This window comes from Oncorhynchus nerka, linkage group LG18 (genome assembly GCF_034236695.1).
Source record: "Oncorhynchus nerka isolate Pitt River linkage group LG18, Oner_Uvic_2.0, whole genome shotgun sequence".
Classification (NCBI taxonomy): Eukaryota; Metazoa; Chordata; class Actinopteri; order Salmoniformes; family Salmonidae; genus Oncorhynchus; species Oncorhynchus nerka.
The window spans coordinates 44,051-64,230 of NC_088413.1; the positions used below are offsets into that span (position 1 = coordinate 44,051).

Consider the following 20,180-nt stretch of genomic DNA (forward strand, 5'->3'; position numbering starts at 1 on the left):
TATATATATAATAGAGTGCTTGGTATGTAATGTATATATATATATATAATAGAGTACTTGGGTATGTAGAGTACTTGGGTATGTAATGTATATATATATATATAATAGAGTACTTGGGTATGTAATGTATATATATATATATATAATAAATAACTTAGGTATGTTGGATATATATATATATATATATATAATAGGTGCTTGGGTATGTAATGTATATATATATATAATAGAGTACTTGGGTATGTAATGTATATATATATATATAATAGAGTACTTGGGTATGTAATGTATATATATAATAGAGTACTTGGGTATGTAATGTATATATATATAATAGAGTACTTGGGTATGTAATGTGTACTATATATATATATAATGGGGTACTTGGGTATGTAATGTGCTTGGATTGTATATATAATAGAGGTACTTATGGTAATGTAATGTATATATATATATATATATATATTAAGAGTGTCTCAGTCTGTAGGAAACAAGAATGGGAAGCTGTGGACATCTGACGAAGAAGTTTCTCCTGAGGTGCTGGCTAAGGTAACTACACTCTACTGAGGTAACTACACTCTCTACATATCTCTCCTTTCTAACTACACTCTCCTGAAGTAACTACACTCTCTACATATCTCTCCTCCTGAGGTAACTACACTCTATACATATCTCTCCTGAGGTAACTACACTCTATACATATCTCTCCTCCTGAGGTAACTACACTCTATACATATCTCTCCTCCTGAGGTAACTACACTCTACATATCTCTCCTCCTGAGGTAACTACACTCTCTACATATCTCTCCTCCTGAGGTAACTACACTCTCTACATATCTCTCCTCCTGAGGTAACTACACTCTCTACATATCTCTCCTGAGGTAACTACACTCTCTACATATCTCTCCTCCTGAGGTAACTACACTCTCTACATATCTCTCCTCCTGAGGTAACTACACTCTATACATATCTCTCCTGAGGTAACTACACTCTCTACCTATATCTCTCCTGAGGTAACTACACTCTCTACCTATATCTCTCCTGAGGTAACTACACTCTATACATATCTCTCCTCCTGAGGTAACTACACTCTCTACCTATATCTCTCCTGAGGTAACTACACTCTCTACCTATCTCTCCTCCTGAGGTAACTACACTCTCTACATATCTCTCCTCCTAACTACACTCTCCTGAGGTAACTACACTCTCTACATATCTCTCCTCCTAACTACACTCTCTACATATCTCTCCTGAGGTAACTACACTCTCTACATATCTCCCCTGAGGTAACTACACTCTCTACATATCTCTCCTGAGGTAACTACACTCTCTACATATCTCTCCTCCTAACTACACTCTCCTGAGGTAACTACACTCTCTACATATCTCTCCTCCTAACTACACTCTCTACATATCTCTCCTGAGGTAACTACACTCTCTACATATCTCTCCTGAGGTAACTACACTCTCTACATATCTCTCCTCCTGAGGTAACTACACTCTCTACATATCTCTCCTCCTAACTACACTCTCCTGAGGTAACTACACTCTCTACATATCTCTCCTGAGGTAACTACACTCTATACATATCTCTCCTGAGGTAACTACACTCTCTACATATCTCTCCTCCTAACTACACTCTCTACATATCTCTCCTCCTGAGGTAACTACACTCTATACATATCTCTCCTGAGGTAACTACACTCTCTACATATCTCTCCTGAGGTAACTACACTCTATACATATCTCTCCTGAGGTAACTACACTCTCTACATATCTCTCCTGAGGTAACTACACTCTCTACATATCTCTCCTGAGGTAACTACACTCTCTACATATCTCTCCTCCTGAGGTAACTACACTCTCTACATATCTCTCCTCCTGAGGTAACTACACTCTCTACATATCTCTCCTCCTGAGGTAACTACACTCTATACATATCTCTCCTGAGGTAACTACACTCTCTACATATCTCTCCTGAGGTAACTACACTCTCTACATATCTCTCCTGAGGTAACTACACTCTCTACATATCTCTCCTGAGGTAACTACACTCTATACATATCTCTCCTCCTCTCTCTTTCTGTCCCTCGCTCTCCTCTCTCTCTCTCTGTCCCTCGCTCTCTGCCTCCTCTCTCTCTTTCTGTCCCTCGCTCTCCTCCTCTCTCTTTCTGTCCCTCGCTCTCCTCCTCTCTCTTTCTGTCCCTCGCTCTCCTCTCTCTCTCTCTGTCCCTCGCTCTCTGCCTCCTCTCTCTCTCTCTGTCCCTCGCTCTCTGCCTCCTCTCTCTCTCTCTCTGTCCCTCGCTCTCCTCTCTCTCTCTCTCTGTCCCTCGCTCTCCTCTCTCTCTCTCTGTCCCTCGCTCTCCTCCTCTCTCTTTCTGTCCCTCGCTCTCCTCCGCCTCTCTCTACATTACATTTGAGTCATTCAGCAGATGTTTTTGTGACTTACAGTAGTGAGGTCATACATTTGACACAATACTTTTCCCCCCACACGGGTCCCCAGTCGGACTCAAACCTACAACCCTGGCATTTCAAGCACTGTGCTCTACCAACTGAGTTACTCTCCTCTCCCTTTCTCTGTCCTCCCCTCTCTCTCCGTCTCTCCTCCCCAGGTGCAGGCCATTAAGCTGTTGGTGCGTTGGCTCCTCGGTATGAAGAACAACCAGTCTAAATCGGCCAACTCCACCCTCCGACTGCTGTCCGCCATGCTGGTCTCAGAGGGAGACCTCACAGAACAGAAGAAAATCAGGTATGTAGAGGTCAGAGGTCAGACTGCTGTCAGCCATGCTGGTCTCAGAGGGAGACCTCACAGAACAGAAGAAGATCAGGTATGTAGAGGTCAGAGGTCAACAACATGGTCTCAGAGGAGACCTCACAGAACAGAAGAAGATCAGGTATGTGGAGGTCAGAGGTCAGACTGCTGTCAGCCATGCTGGTCTGAGAGGAGACCTCACAGAACAGGAGATCAGGTATGTGGAGGTCAGAGGTCAGACTGCTGTCAGCCATGCTGGTCTCAGAGGAGACCTCTGGGTCAGGTGTTGATGGTTAGGGATTAGAGTGTCGTAGGTTAGCGGTCAGGCTAACTGCGTTTTTGGGGGGGGGAATAGGTTACAAAATAGTAATTAATGCTCATGACTCATCTCTTCCTCCTCTCCCTCCTCTTCCTCCCGCAGTAAGTCGGACATGTCTCGTCTGCGTCTGGCAGCAGGAGGAGCCATCATGAAGCTGGCCCAGGAACCGGTTTACCATGACATCATCACACCGGAACAGTTCCAGCTCTGTGGGCTGGTTATCCAACGTAAGGCTGTCTGTCGGAGTGGGACTTTTAGGACACGTTTCTGTCAGGGTGGGACTTTTAGGACACGTTTCTGTCAGGGTGGGACTTTAGGACATGTTTCTGTCAGGGTGGGACTTTAGGACACGTTTCTGTAAGACTGTCTGTCGGGGTGGGACTTTAGGACATGTTTCTGTCAGAGTGGGACTTTAGGACATGTTTCTGTCAGGGTGGGACTTTAGGACATGTTTCTGTAAGACTGTCTGTCGGGGTGGGACTTTAGGACATGTTTCTGTCAGAGTGGGACTTTAGGACATGTTTCTGTCAGGGTGGGACTTTAGGACATGTTTCTGTCAGGGTGGGACTTTAGGACATGTTCCTGTCAGGGTGGGACTTTAGGACATGTTACTGTCAGGGTGGGACTTTAGGACATGTTCCTGTCAGGGTGGGACTTTAGGAAACGTTTCTGTCAGGGTGGGACTTTAGGACACGTTTCTGTCAGGGTGGGACTTTAGGACACGTTTCTGTCAGGGTGGGACTTTAGGACACGTTTCTGTCAGGGTGGGACTTTAGGACACGTTTCTGTAAGACTGTCTGTCAGGGTGGGACTTTAGGACACGTTTCTGTCAGGGTGGGACTTTAGGACATGTTTCTGTCAGAGTGGGACTTTAGGACACGTTCCTGTAAGACTGTCTGTCAGAGTGGGACTTTAGGGACACGTTTCTGTCAGGGTGGGACTTTAGGACACGTTTCTGTCAGGGTGGGACTTTAGGACACGTTCCTGTCAGGGTGGGACTTTAGGACACGTTTCTGTAAGACTGTCTGTCAGAGTGGGACTTTAGGGACACGTTTCTGTCAGGGTGGGACTTTAGGACACGTTTCTGTCAGGGTGGGACTTTAGGACCGTTTCTGTAAGACTGTCTGTCGGTGGGACTTTAGGACACGTTTCTGTCAGGGGTGGGACTTTGGACACGTTTCTGTAAGACTGTCTGTCAGGGTGGGACTTTAGGACATGTTTCTGTCAGGGTGGGACTTTAGGACACGTTTCTGTCAGGGTGGGACTTTAGGACACGTTTCTGTCAGGGTGGGACTTTAGGACACGTTTCTGTCAGGGTGGGACTTTAGGACATGTTTCTGTGTTTTCTGTCCTTGAAGTGTTCTGTCCTTGTTGTTGAAGTGTTCTGTCCTTGTTGTTGAAGTGTTCTGTCCTTGAAGTGTTCTGTCCTTGTTGTTGAAGTGTTCTGTCCTTGTTGTTGAAGTGTTCTGTCCTTGTTGTTGAAGTGTTCTGACCTTGTTGTTGAAGTGTTCTGTCCTTGTTGTTGAAGTGTTCTGACCTTGTTGTTGAAGTGTTCTGTCCTTGTTGTTGAAGTGTTCTGACCTTGTTGTTGAAGTGTTCTGTCCTTGTTGTTGAAGTGTTCTGTCCTTGTTGTTGACGTGTTCTGTCCTTGCGTGTTCTGTCCTTGGCGTGTTCTGTCCTTGAGTGTTCTGTCCTTGTTGTTGGCGTGTTCTGTGGTCTCCTGCAGGATGAGTGTTGCCAGGTGCGTCAGATCTTAAGCCCAGAAGTTACACCTGGCTCTGGTCAAGCTGCTCCTCCCGTTAGAGTACCTGGCCGTCTTCTCGCTGTGCGCAAAGACCCGGTCAAGGAGAGGAGGGCCCTGAGACAGTGTCTGCTCAAGAACATCAGTATCAGACGGGAATTCATCAACAACAACCCCCTGGCACACGGTTAGTGAACCGGACCCCGTAACAACAACCCCCTGGCCCACGGTTAGTGAACCGGACCGTAACAACAACCCCCTGGCACGGTTAGTGAACCGGACCGTAACAACAACCCCTGGCCCACGGTTGAGTGAGCCGGACCGTAACAACCCCCCTGGCCCACGGTTAGTGAGACGGACCGTAACAACAACCCCTGGCCCACGGTTAGTGAACCGGACCGTAACAACAACCCACTGACCCACGGTTAGTGAGCGGACCGTAACAACAACCCCCTGACCCGGTTAGTGAACCGGACCGTAACAACAACCCCCTGGCCCACGGTTAGTGGACCGGACCGTAACAACAACCCTCTGACCCCGCGGTTAGTGAACCGGACCGTAACAACAACCCCCTGGCAAACGGTTAGTGAACCGGACCGTAACAACAACCCCCTGACCCACGGTTAGTGAACCGGACCGTAACATGACCACACATCAACCCCCTGGCCCACGGTTAGTGAACCGGACCGTAACAACAACCCCCTGACCCACGGTTAGTGAACCGGACCGTAACAACAACCCCCTGGCAAGCGGTTAGTGAACCGGACCGTAACAACAACCCTGACCCACGGTTAGTGAACCGGACCGTAACATGACCACACATCAACCCCTGGCCCACGGTTAGTGAACCGGACCGTAACAACAACCCCCCCTGACCCGCGGTTAGTGAACCGGACCGTAACAACAACCCCCTGGCACCGCGGTTAGTGAACCGGACCGTAACAACAACCCCTGACCCGGTTAGTGAACCGGACCGTAACAGCAACCCCCTGGCAAGCGGTTAGTGAACCGGACCGTAACAACAACCCCCTGACCCACGGTTAGTGAACCGGACCGTAACATGACCACACATCAACCCCCTGGCCCACGGTTAGTGAACCGGACCGTAACAACAACCCCCTGACCCACGGTTAGTGAACCGGACCGTAACAACAACCCCCTGGCACACGGTTAGTGAACCGGACCGTAACAACAACCCCCTGGCCCACGGTTAGTGAACCGGACGTAACAACAACCCCTGACCCACTGTTAGTGAGCCGGACCGTAACAACCCCCCCTGGCCCACGGTTAGTGAACGGACCGTAATAACAACCCTCTGGCCCACGGTTAGTGAACCGGACCGTAACAACAACCCCCTGGCCCCACGGTTAGTGAGCCGGACCGTAACAACAGCCCCTGGCCCACGGTTAGTGACCTAACAACAACCCCTGGCCCACGGTTAGTGAACCGGACCGTAACATAACAACCTCCTGGCCCCGCGGTTAGTGAACCGGACCCAACAACCCCCTGGCCCACGGTTAGTGAGCCGGACCGTAACAACAACCCCTGACCCACTGTTAGTGAACCGGACCGTAACAACACTCCCCCTGGCCCACGGTTAGTGAACCGGACCGTAACAACAACCCCCTGGCCCGCGGTTAGTGAACCGGACCCGTAACAACAACCCTCTGGCCCGCGGTTAGTGAACCGGACCGTAACAACAACCCCCTGGCCCGCGGTTAGTGAACCGGACCGTAACAACAACCCTCTGGCCCACGGTTAGTGAACCGGACCGTAACAACAACCCCCCTGGCACGGTTAGTGAACCGGACCATAATCACAACCCCTTGACCCACCGTAACAACAACCCCTGACCCACGGTTAGTGAACGGACCGTAACATAACAACCCCTGGCCCACGGTTAGTGAGCGGACCGTAACAACAACCCCCCTGGCCCACGGTTAGTGGACCGGACCGTAACAACAACCCCCTGGCCCGCGGTTAGTGAACCGGACGTAACAACAACCCCCCTGGCCCACGGTTAGTGAACCGGACCGTAACAACAACCCCCTGGCCCCGCGGTTAGTGGACCGGACCGTAACAACAACCCTCTGACCCACGGTTAGTGAACCGGACCGTAACAACAACCCCCTGGCAAACGGTTAGTGAACCGGACCGTAACAACAACCCCCTGACCCACGGTTAGTGAACCGGACCGTAACATGACCACACATCAACCCCTGGCCCGCGGTTAGTGGCCGGACCGTAACAACAACCCCCTGACCCACGGTTAGTGAGACCGGACCGTAACAACAACCCCTGGCAAGCGGTTAGTGAACCGGACCGTAACAACAACCCCTGACCCGCGGTTAGTGAGCCGGACCGTAACATGACCACACATCAACCCCTGGCCCACGGTTAGTGAACCGGACCGTAACAACAACCCCCTGACCCACGGTTAGTGAACCGGACCGTAACAACAACCCCCTGGCAAACGGTTAGTGAACCGGACCGTAACAACAACCCCCTGACCCACGGTTAGTGAACCGGACCGTAACATGACCACACATCAACCCCCTGGCCCACGGTTAGTGAACCGGACCGTAACAACAACCCACTGACCCACGGTTAGTGAACCGGACCGTAACAACAACCCCCTGGCCACGGTTAGTGAACCGGACCGTAACAACAACCCCCTGGCCCCGCGGTTAGTGAACCGGACCCGTAACAACAACCCCCCTGGCCCACGGTTAGTGAACCGGACCGTAATAACAACCCTCTGGCCCACGGTTAGTGAACCGGACCGTAACAACAACCCCCTGGCCCACGGTTAGTAAACCGGACCGTAACAACAACCCCTGGCCCCGCGGTTAGTGAACGGACCGTAACAACAACCCCTGGCCCACGGTTAGTGAACCGGACCGTAACATAACAACCTCCTGGCCCACGGTTAGTGAACCGGACCGTAACAACAACCCCTGGCCACGGTTAGTGAACCGGACCGTAACAACAACCCCCTGACCCACTGTTAGTGAACCGGACCGTAACAACACTCCCCCTGGCCCACGGTTAGTGAACCGGACCGTAACAACAACCCCCTGGCCCACGGTTAGTGAACCGGACCGTAACAACAACCCTCTGGCCCACGGTTAGTGAACCGGACCGTAACAACAACCCCCTGGCCCACGGTTAGTGAACCGGACCGTAACAACAACCCTCTGGCCCACGGTTAGTGAACCGGACCGTAACAACAACCCCCTGGCACACGGTTAGTGAACCGGACCATAATCACAACCCCTTGACCCACCGTAACAACAACCCCCTGACCCACGGTTAGTGAACCGGACCGTAACATAACAACCCCCTGGCCCACGGTTAGTGAACCGGACCGTAACAACAACCCCCTGACCCAGGGTTAGTGAACCGGACCGTAACAACAACCCCCTGGCCCACGGTTAGTGAACCGGACCGTAACAACAACCCCCTGGCCCCGCGGTTAGTGAACCGGACTGTAACAACAACCCCTGGCCCACGGTTAGTGAACGGACCGTAACAACAAACCCCTGACCCACGGTTAGTGAGCCGGACCCCGTAACAACAACCCCCTGGCCCACGGTTAGTGAACCGGACCGTAACAACAACCCCCTGGCCCACGGTTAGTGAACCGGACCGTAACAACAACCCCCTGGCCCACGGTTAGTGAACCGGACTGTAACAACAACCCCCTGGCCCACGGTTAGTGAACCGGACCGTAACAACAACCCCCTGGCCCACCGTAACAACAACCCCCTGACCCACGGTTAGTAAACCGGACCGTAACATAACAACCCCCTGGCCCACGGTTAGTGAACCGGACCGTAACAACAACCCCCTGACCCAGGGTTAGTGAACCGGACCGTAACAACAACCCCCTGGCCCACGGTTAGTGAACCGGACCGTAACAACAACCCCCTGGCCCACGGTTAGTGAACCGGACTGTAACAACAACCCCCTGGCCCACGGTTAGTGAACCGGACCGTAACAACAAACCCCTGACCCACGGTTAGTGAACCGGACCGTAACAACAACCCCCTGGCCCACGGTTAGTGAACCGGACCGTAACAACCCCCTGGCCCCGCGGTTAGTGAACCGGACGTAACAACAACCCCTGGCCCACGGTTAGTGAACCGGACCGTAACAACAACCCCTGGCCCACGGTTAGTGAGCCGGACTGTAACAACAACCCCTGGCCCACGGTTAGTGAACCGGACCGTAACAACAACCCCCTGACCCACGGTGGGGTTGAGTCGTGGGGTTGAGTCGTGTCCTGATGTATTAACAGTGGGGTTGAGTCGTGTCCTGATGTATTAACAGTGGGGTTGAGTCGTGTTACAGTCCGGTTCAACAAGAACCCCCTGGCCCACGGTTAGTGAACCGGACTGTAACACGACTCAACCTCACTGTTAATACATCAGGACACGACTCAACCCCACTGTTAATACATCAGGACACGACTCAACCCCACGACTCAACCTCACTGTTAATACATCAGGACACGACTCAACCCCACTGTTAATACATCAGGACACGACTCAACCCCACGACTCAACCCCACTGTTAATACATCAGGACACGACTCAACCCCACTGATAATACATCAGGACACGACTCAACCCCACTGATAATACATCAGGACACGACTCAACCCCACGACTCAACCCCACTGTTAATACATCAGGACACGACTCAACCCCACGACTCAACCTCACTGTTAATACATCAGGACACGACTCAACCCCACTGTTAATACATCAGGACACGACTCAACCCCACGACTCAACCCCACTGTTAATACATCAGGACACGACTCAACCCCACTGTTAATACATCAGGACACGACTCAACCCCACTGTTAATACATCAGGACACGACTCAACCCCACTGATAATACATCAGGACACGACTCAACCCCACTGTTAATACATCAGGACACGACTCAACCCCACTGATAATACATCAGGACACGACTCAACCCCACTGATAATACAACAGGACACGACTCAACCCCACGACTCAACCCCACTGTTAATACAACAGGACACGACTCAACCCCACTGTTAATATATCAGGACACGACTCAACCCCACTGTTAATATATCAGGACACGACTCAACCCCACGACTCAACCCCACTGTTAATACATCAGGACACGACTCAACCCCACTGATAATACATCAGGACACGACTCAACCCCACTGATAATACATCAGGACACGACTCAACCCCACGACTCAACCCCACTGTTAATATATCAGGACACGACTCAACCCCACTGATAATACAACAGGACACGACTCAACCCCACGACTCAACCCCACTGTTAATATATCAGGACACGACTCAACCCCACTGATAATACATCAGGACACGACTCAACCCCACTGTTAATACAACAGGACACGACTCAACCCCACGACTCAACCCCACTGTTAATATATCAGGACACGACTCAACCCCACGACTCAACCCCACTGTTAATACAACAGGACACGACTCAACCCCACGACTCAACCCCACTGATAATACATCAGGACACGACTCAACCCCACTGATAATACAACAGGACACGACTCAACCCCACGACTCAACCCCACTGTTAATATATCAGGACACGACTCAACCCCACTGATAATACATCAGGACACGACTCAACCCCACTGTTAATACAACAGGACACGACTCAACCCCACGACTCAACCCCACTGTTAATACAACAGGACACGACTCAACCCCACGACTCAACCCCACTGTTAATACATCAGGACACGACTCCACCCCACTGTTAATACATCAGGACAGAAATCTTACTAAGTCCCTCCTCCCCTGTCTGTCTCCCGCCCTTTTCCCTACACCCCTCTCCTGCCTCTCCCTCCTCCACTCTCCTCCTTCTCCCTCCTCTGCTCTCCTCCTCTCTCCCGCTCTCTCCTTCTCCCCCTCTCCTCCTCTCCCCTCTCCTCTCCCCCTCTCTCCTTCTCCCTCTCTCCTTCTCCTCCCTCTCTCCTTCTCCTCCCTCCTCTCCCTCTCTCCTTCTCCTCCCTCCTCTCCCTCTCTCCTCCCTCTCCCTCCTCCCCTCCTCTCCTCCCTCTCCCTCCTCCCCTCCTCTCTCCTTCTCCCTCCTTTCTCCTTCTCCCTCCTCCACTCTCCTCCTTCTCCCTCCTCTGCTCTCCTCCTCTCTCCCGCTCTCTCCTCCTCCTCCTCTCCCTCTCCTTCTCCCTCTCTCTCCTTCTCCCTCTCTCCCCTCCTCCCTCCTCTCCCTTCTCTCCCCTCCCCTCCTCTCCTCCTCTCCCTTCTCTCCCCTCTCCCCTCCTCTCCTCCCTCTCCCCTTCTCTCCTCCTCTCCCCCCTCTCCTCCTCCTCTCCTTCTCTCCCCTCTCCCCTCCTCTCCTCCTCTCCCTTCTCTCCCCTCTCCCCTCCTCTCCTCCTCTCCCTTCTCTCCCCTCCTCTCCCCCTCTCCTCTCCTCCTCCTCTCCTCCTCTCTCCTCCTCCTCCTCCTCTCCTCCTCTCCTCCTCCTCTCCTCCTCTCTCCTCCTCCTCCTCTCCTCCCCTCTCCTCTCTCTCCTCCTCCTCCCTCCTCTCCCTTCTCTCCCCCCCTCTCCTCTCCCTTCTCTCCTCTCCTCTCCTCCTCCTCTCCTCCTCCCTCTCTCCTTCTTCTCCCTCCTCTCCCCCTCTCCCCTCCTCTCCTCTTCTCCCTCTATAGATAAGATGATGTCTCTCCTACCAGAGTATGTGGTTCCTTATATGATCCACCTATTGGCTCATGACCCAGACTTCACCAAGCCTCAGGACTTTGAACAGCTCCGAGACCTGAAGGAGTGAGTGTACACACACAGACACACCATACACACCATATACACACACTCTCCTCTTCATCTCTCCTAAATCAGACACTACATGGCCTCTCCTCTTCATCTCTCCTAAACCAGACAGTACATGGCCTCTCCTCTTCATCAGACAGTACATGGCCTCTCCTCTTCATCTCTCCTAAACCAGACAGTACATGGCCTCTCCTCTTCATCAGACAGTACACGGCCTCTCCTCTTCATCTCTCCTAAATCAGACAGTACATGGCCTCTCCTCTTCATCTCTCCTAAATCAAGACAGTACAGGGCCTCTCCTCTTCATCTCTCCTCAATCAGACAGTACATGGCCTCTCCTCTTCATCAGACAGTACATGGCCTCTCCTCTTCATCTCTCCTAAATCAAGACAGTACAGGGCCTCTCCTCTTCATCTCTCCTCAATCAGACAGTACATGGCCTCTCCTCTTCATCAGACAGTACATGGGCTCTCCTCTTCATCAGACAGTACATCACCTCTCCTCTTCATCAGACAGTACATCACCTCTCCTCTTCATCCCTCCTCAATCAGACAGTACACGGCCTCTCCTCTTCATCAGACAGTACATCACCTCTCCTCTTCATCCCTCCTCAATCAGACAGTACATGGCCTCTCCTCTTCATCAGACAGTACATGGCCTCTCCTCTTCATCAGACAGTACATCACCTCTCCTCTTCATCAGACAGTACATGGCCTCTCCTCTTCATCTCTCCTCAATCAGACAGTACAGGGCCTCTCCTCTTCATCTCTCCTCAATCAGACAGTACATGGCCCCTCCTCTTCATCTCTCCTAAACCAGACAGTACATGGCCTCTCCTCTTCATCTCTCCTAAACCAGACAGTACATGGCCTCTCCTCTTCATCTCTCCTAAACCAGACAGTACATGGCCTCTCCTCTTCATCTCTCCTAAACCAGACAGTACATGGCCTCTCCTCTTCATCTCTCCTCAATCAGACAGTACATGGCCTCTCCTCTTCATCTCTCCTAAACCAGACAGTACATGGCCTCTCCTCTTCATCAGACAGTACATCACCTCTCCTCTTCATCAGACAGTACATGGCCTCTCCTCTTCATCTCTCCTCAATCAGACAGTACAGGGCCTCTCCTCTTCATCTCTCCTCAATCAGACAGTACATGGCCCCTCTTCATCTCTCCTCAATCAGACAGTACATGGCCCCTCCTCTTCATCTCTCCTCAATCAGACAGTACAGGGCCTCTCCTCTTCATCTCTCCTCAACCAGACAGTACATGGCCCCTCCTCTTCATCTCTCCTCAATCAGACAGTACATGGCCTCTCCTCTTCATCAGACAGTACATGGCCCCTCCTCTTCATCTCTCCTCAATCAGACAGTACATGGCCTCTCCTCTTCATCTCTCCTCAATCAGACAGTACATGGCCCCTCCTCTTCATCTCTCCTCAACCTCCTAAATCAGAGTATTTCTGATGGTTGTGTGTGTGTGTGTGTGTGTGTGTGTAGGTGTCTGTGGTTCATGCTAGAGGTGTTGATGGTCCAGAATGAGAACAACAGTCACGCTTTCCTGAGGAAAATGGTGGAGAACATCAAGCAGACCAAAGACGCACAGTGTCCTGACGACCCGAAGGCCAACGAGGTACACACACACACACACACACACACACACAGTGTCCTGACGACCCGAAGGCCAACGAGGTACACACACACACACAGTGTCCTGACGACCCGAAGGCCAACGAGGTACACACACACACACACACACACACACAGTGTCCTGACGACACCACGAGTGTCCTGACGACCAAGGCACACACACACACACACACACACACACACAGTGTCCTGACGACCCGAAGGCCAACGAGGTACACACACACACACAGTGTCCTGACGACCCGAAGGCCAACGAGGTACACACACACACACAGTGTCCTGATGACCCGAAGGCCAACGAGGTACACTCACACACACACACACACGGTGTCCTGACGACCCGAAGGCCAACGAGGTACACACACACACACACGGTGTCCTGACGACCCGAAGGCCAACGAGGTACACACACACACACACGGTGTCCTGACGACCCGAAGGCCAACGAGGTACACACACACACACACGGTGTCCTGACGACCCGAAGGCTAACGAGGTACACACACACACACACACACACACACACACACAGTGTCCTGAGGACCCGAAGGCCAACGAGGTACACACACACACACACACGGTGTCCTGACGACCCGAAGGCTAACGAGGTACACACACACACAGTGTCCTGACGACCCGAAGGCTAACGAGGTACACACACACGCACACACACACCGTGTCCTGACGACCCGAAGGCTAACGAGGTACACACACACACAGTGTCCTGACGACCCGAAGGCTAACGAGGTACACACACACACACACACACACCGTGTCCTGACGACCCGAAGGCTAACGAGGTACACACACAGTGTCCTGACGACCCGAAGGCTAACGAGGTACACACACACACACACACACACACACACACACACACACAGTATGTTAACTGACTATAGACCCATTCAGCCAGTATGTTAACTGACTATAGACCCATTCAGCCAGTATGTTAACTGACTATAGACCCATTCAGCCAGTATGTTAACTGACTATAGACCCATTCAGCCAGTATGTTAACTGACTATAGACCCATTCGGCCAGTATGTTAACTGACTATAGACCCATTCAGCCAGTATGTTAACTGACTATAGACCCATTCAGCCAGTATGTTAACTGACTATAGACCCATTCAGCCAGTATGTTAACTGACTATAGACCCATTCAGCCAGTATGTTAACTGACTATAGACCCATTCAGCCAGTATGTTAACTGACTATAGACCCATTCAGCCAGTATGTTAACTGACTATAGACCCATTCAGCCAGTATGTTAACTGACTATAGACCCATTCAGCCAGTATGTTAACTGACTATAGACCCATTCAGCCAGTATGTTAACTGACTATAGACCCATTCAGCCAGTATGTTAACTGACTATAGACCCATTCAGCCAGTATGTTAACTGACTATAGACCCATTCAGCCAGTATGTTAACTGACTATAGACCCATTCAGCCAGTATGTTAACTGACTATAGACCCATTCAGCCAGTATGTTAACTGACTATAGACCCATTCAGCCAGTATGTTAACTGACTATAGACCCATTCAGCCAGTATGTTAACTGACTATAGACCCATTCAGCCAGTATGTTAACTGACTATAGACCCATTCAGCCAGTATGTTAACTGACTATAGACCCATTCAGCCAGTATGTTAACTGACTATAGACCCATTCAGCCAGTATGTTAACTGACTATAGACCCATTCAGCCAGCATGTTAACTGACTATAGACCCATTCAGCCAGTATGTTAACTGACTATAGACCCATTCAGCCAGTATGTTAACTGACTATAGACCCATTCAGCCAGTATGTTAACTGCCTATAGACCCATTCAGCCAGTATGTTAACTGACTATAGACCATAGACCCATTCAGCCAGTATGTTAACTGACTATAGACCCATTCGGCCAGTATGTTAACTGACTATAGACCCATTCGGCCAGTATGTTAACTGACTATAGACCCATTCGGCCAGTATGTTAACTGACTATAGACCCATTCGGCCAGTATGTTAACTGACTATAGACCCATTCGGCCAGTATGTTAACTGACTATAGACCCATTCGGCCAGTATGTTAACTGACTATAGACCCATTCGGCCAGTATGTTAACTGACTATAGACCCATTCGGCCAGTATGTTAACTGACTATAGACCCATTCGGCCAGTATGTTAACTGACTATAGACCCATTCGGCCAGTATGTTAACTGACTATAGACCCATTCAGCCAGTATGTTAACTGACTGTAGACCCATTCAGCCAGTATGTTAACTGACTGTAGACCCATTCAGCCAGTATGTTAACTGACTATAGACCCATTCAGCCAGTATGTTAACTGACTATAGACCCATTCAGCCAGTATGTTAACTGACTATAGACCCATTCAGCCAGTATGTTAACTGACTATAGACCCATTCAGCCAGTATGTTAACTGACTATAGACCCATTCAGCCAGTATGTTAACTGACTATAGACCCATTCAGCCAGTATGTTAACTGACTATAGACCCATTCAGCCAGTATGTTAACTGACTATAGACCCATTCAGCCAGTATGTTAACTGACTATAGACCCATTCAGCCAGTATATTAACTGACTATAGACCCATTCAGCCAGTATGTTAACTGACTATAGACCCATTCAGCCAGTATGTTAACTGACTATAGACCCATTCAGCCAGTATGTTAACTGACTATAGACCCATTCAGCCAGTATGTTAACTGACTATAGACCCATTCAGCCAGTATGTTAACTGACTATAGACCCATTCAGCCAGTATGTTAACTGACTATAGACCCATTCAGCCAGTATGTTAACTGACTATAGACCCATTCAGCCAGTATGTTAACTGACTATAGACCCATTCAGCCAGTATGTTAACTGACTATAGACCCATTCAGCCAGTATGTTAACTGACTATAGACCCATTCAGCCAGTATGTTAACTGACTATAGACCCATTCAGCCAGTATGTTAACTGGCTATAGACCCATTCAGCCAGTATGTTAACTGACTATAGACCCATTCAGCCAGTATGTTAACTGACTATAGACCCATTCAGCCAGTACGTTAACTGACTATAGACCCATTCAGCCAGTATGTTAACTGACTATAGACCCATTCAGCCAGTACGTTAACTGACTATCCCCCCCCCCCCCCCTCTCTCTCTCTCTCTCCATTGATTGATTTATTGATCTTACCAACAGTCAACTTAATCGATTCTGGATAAACTGGCGTGTTGTTGACGTGTTGTGCGTTGTCGTGGTTACAGAAGCTGTACATCGTGTGTGACGTGGCGTTGTTCGTGATCGTGAACAAGTCGACCGCCTGTCATCTGGAGTCTCCTAAAGACCCCGTCCTGCCATCCAAGTTCTACACTCCTCCTGACAAGGTACACACACACACACACACACACACACACCACATACACATCACATCATACACGTCATACATATACACCATACACACACACACACCATACACATACACACACACCATACACACACACCACACACACCACACACACACACCATAAACACACACCACACACACACACCACACACACACACCATAAACACACATCACACACCATACACACACACACACACACACACACACACACACACACACACACACACATACACACACATACACATACACACACACCACATACACATCACATCACACACGTCATACATATACACCATACACACACACACACACACCATACACACACACCACACACACACACACATATACATACACACACACAAGTTTGCGTAAATAAGTTGTCTCCCTTCCAGGACCTGATCAATGATAAGCAGTATTTAATAAAGTTGTCTCCCTTCCAGGACCTGATCAATGATAAGCAGTATTTAATAAAGTTGTCTCCTTCCAGGACCTGATCAATGATAAGCAGTATTTAATAAAGTTGTCTCCCTTCCAGGACCTGATCAATGATAAGCAGTATTTAATAAAGTTGTCTCCCTTCCAGGACCTGATCAATGATAAGCAGTATTTAATAAAGTTGTCTCCCTTCCAGGACCTGATCAATGATAAGCAGTATTTAATAAAGTTGTCTCCCTTCCAGGACCTGATCAATGATAAGGAGTATTTAATAAAGTTGTCTCCCTTCCAGGACCTGATCAATGATAAGGAGTATTTATCATCAGAGGCCAGAACGGTGCTGCTGACGGGAAAGGTAAGGACCTCACCTGTATAGTACCTGTTATATTACCTGTACCTGTTATAATACCTGTTATAGTACCTGTTATAGTACCTGTTATAGTACCTGTTATAGTACCTGTTATAGTACCTGTTATAATACCTGTTATAATACCTGTTATATTACCTGTTATAGTACCTGTTATAATACCTGTTATAGTACCTGTTATAGTACCTGTTATAATACCTGTTATAATACCTGTTATAATACCTGTTATAATACCTGTTATAATACCTGTTATATTACCTGTTATAGTACCTGTTATAGTACCTGTTATAGTACCTGTTATAGTACCTGTTATAATACCTGTTATAGTACCTGTTATAGTACCTGTTATAGTACCTGTTATAGTACCTGTTATAGTACCTGTTATAATACCTGTTATAGTACCTGTTATAGTACCTGTTATAATACCTGTATAGTACCTGTTATATTACCTGTTATAATACCTGTTATAATACCTGTATAGTACCTGTTATAATACCTGTTATATTACCTGTTATATTACCTGTTATAATACCTGTTATAATACCTGTTATAATACCTGTTATAGTACCTGTTATAGTACCTGTTATAGTACCTGTTATAGTACCTGTTATAGTACCTGTTATAATACCCGTTATAATACCCGTTATAGTACCCGTTATAGTACCCGTTATATTACCCGTTATAGTACCCGTTATAATACCTGTATAGTACCTGTTATAATACCTGTTATATTACCTGTTATATTACCTGTTATAATACCTGTTATAATACCTGTTATAGTACCTGTTATAGTACCTGTTATAATACCTGTTATAGTACCTGTTATAGTACCTGTTATAATACCCGTTATAATACCTGTTATAGTACCCGTTATAGTACCTGTTATATTACCCGTTATAATACCTGTTATAGTACCTGTTATAATACCTGTTATAGTACCTGTTATAGTACCTGTTATAATACCTGTTATAGTACCTGTTATAGTACCTGTTATAATACCTGTTATATTACCTGTTATATTACCTGTTATAATACCTGTTATAATACCTGTTATATTACCTGTTATAATACCTGTTATAGTACCTGTTATAGTACCTGTTATAATACCTGTTATATTACCTGTTATAATACCTGTTATAGTACCTGTTATAGTACCTGTTATAATACCTGTTATAGTACCTGTTATAGTACCTGTTATAATACCTGTTATAGTACCTGTTATAATACCTGTTATAATACCTGTACCTGTTATAATACCTGTTATAGTACCTGTTATAATACCTGTTATAATACCTGTACCTGTTATAGTACCTGTTATAATACCTGTTATAATACCTGTACCTGTTATAATACCTGTACCTGTTATAGTACCTGTTATAGTACCTGTTATAGTACCTGTTATATTACCTGTTATAGTACCTGTTATATTACCTGTTATAATACCTGTACCTGTTATAATACCTGTACCTGTTATATTACCTGTTATAGTACCTGTTATATTACCTGTTATAGTACCTGTTATAGTACCTGTTATAATATCTGTACCTGTTATAATACCTGTACCTGTTATAGTACCTGTTATAATACCTGTTATAATACCTGTTATATTACCTGTTATAATACCTGTTATATTACCTGTTATAATACCTGTTATAGTACCTGTTATATTACCTGTTATAATACCTGTTATAGTACCTGTTATAATACCTGTTATAATACCTGTTATAATACCTGTTATAGTACCTGTTATAATACCTGTTATAATACCTGTTATATTACCTGTTATAATACCTGTTATAATACCTGTTATAGTACCTGTTATAGTACCTGTTATAATACCTGTACCTGTTATAATACCTGTACCTGTTATAGTACCTGTACCTGTTATAATACCTGTACCTGTTATAATACCTGTACCTGTTATAGTACCTGTTATAATACTTGTACCTGTTATATTACCTGTTATAATACCTGTTATAATACCTGTTATAGTACCTGTTATAATACCTGTTATAATACCTGTTATAGTACCTGTTATAATACCTGTTATAGTACCTGTTATAGTACCTGTTATAGTACCTGTTATAATACCTGTTATAATACCTGTTATAATACCTGTTATAATACCTGTTATAGTACCTGTTATAATACCTGTTATAATACCTGTTATAGTACCTGTTATAGTACCTGTTATAGTACCTGTTATAGTACCTGTTATAGTACCTGTTATAATACCTGTTATAGTACCTGTTATAATACCTGTTATAGTACCTGTTATAGTACCTGTTATAATACCTGTTATAATACCTGTTATAATACCTGTTATAGTACCTGTTATAGTACCTGTTATAGTACCTGTTATAATACCTGTTATAATACCTGTTATAGTACCTGTTATAATACCTGTTATAATACCTGTTATAGTACCTGTTATAATACCTGTACCTGTTATAATACCTGTTATAATACCTGTTATATTACCTGTTATAATACCTGTTATAATACCTGTTATATTACCTGTTATAATACCTGTTATAGTACCTGTTATATTACCTGTTATAATACCTGTTATATTACCTGTTATAATACCTGTTATAGTACCTGTTATAGTACCTGTTATAGTACCTGTTATAATACCTGTTATAGTACCTGTTATAGTACCTGTTATAATACCT

At 47.4% G+C, this 20,180-nt stretch overlaps 1 pseudogene; it reads left to right on the top strand.

Moving 5' to 3' along the window:
* The window catches only part of LOC135561949 (sister chromatid cohesion protein PDS5 homolog A-like), a 52,809-nt pseudogene that overhangs the window by 7,952 nt on the left and 24,677 nt on the right, over positions 1 to 20,180 (top strand).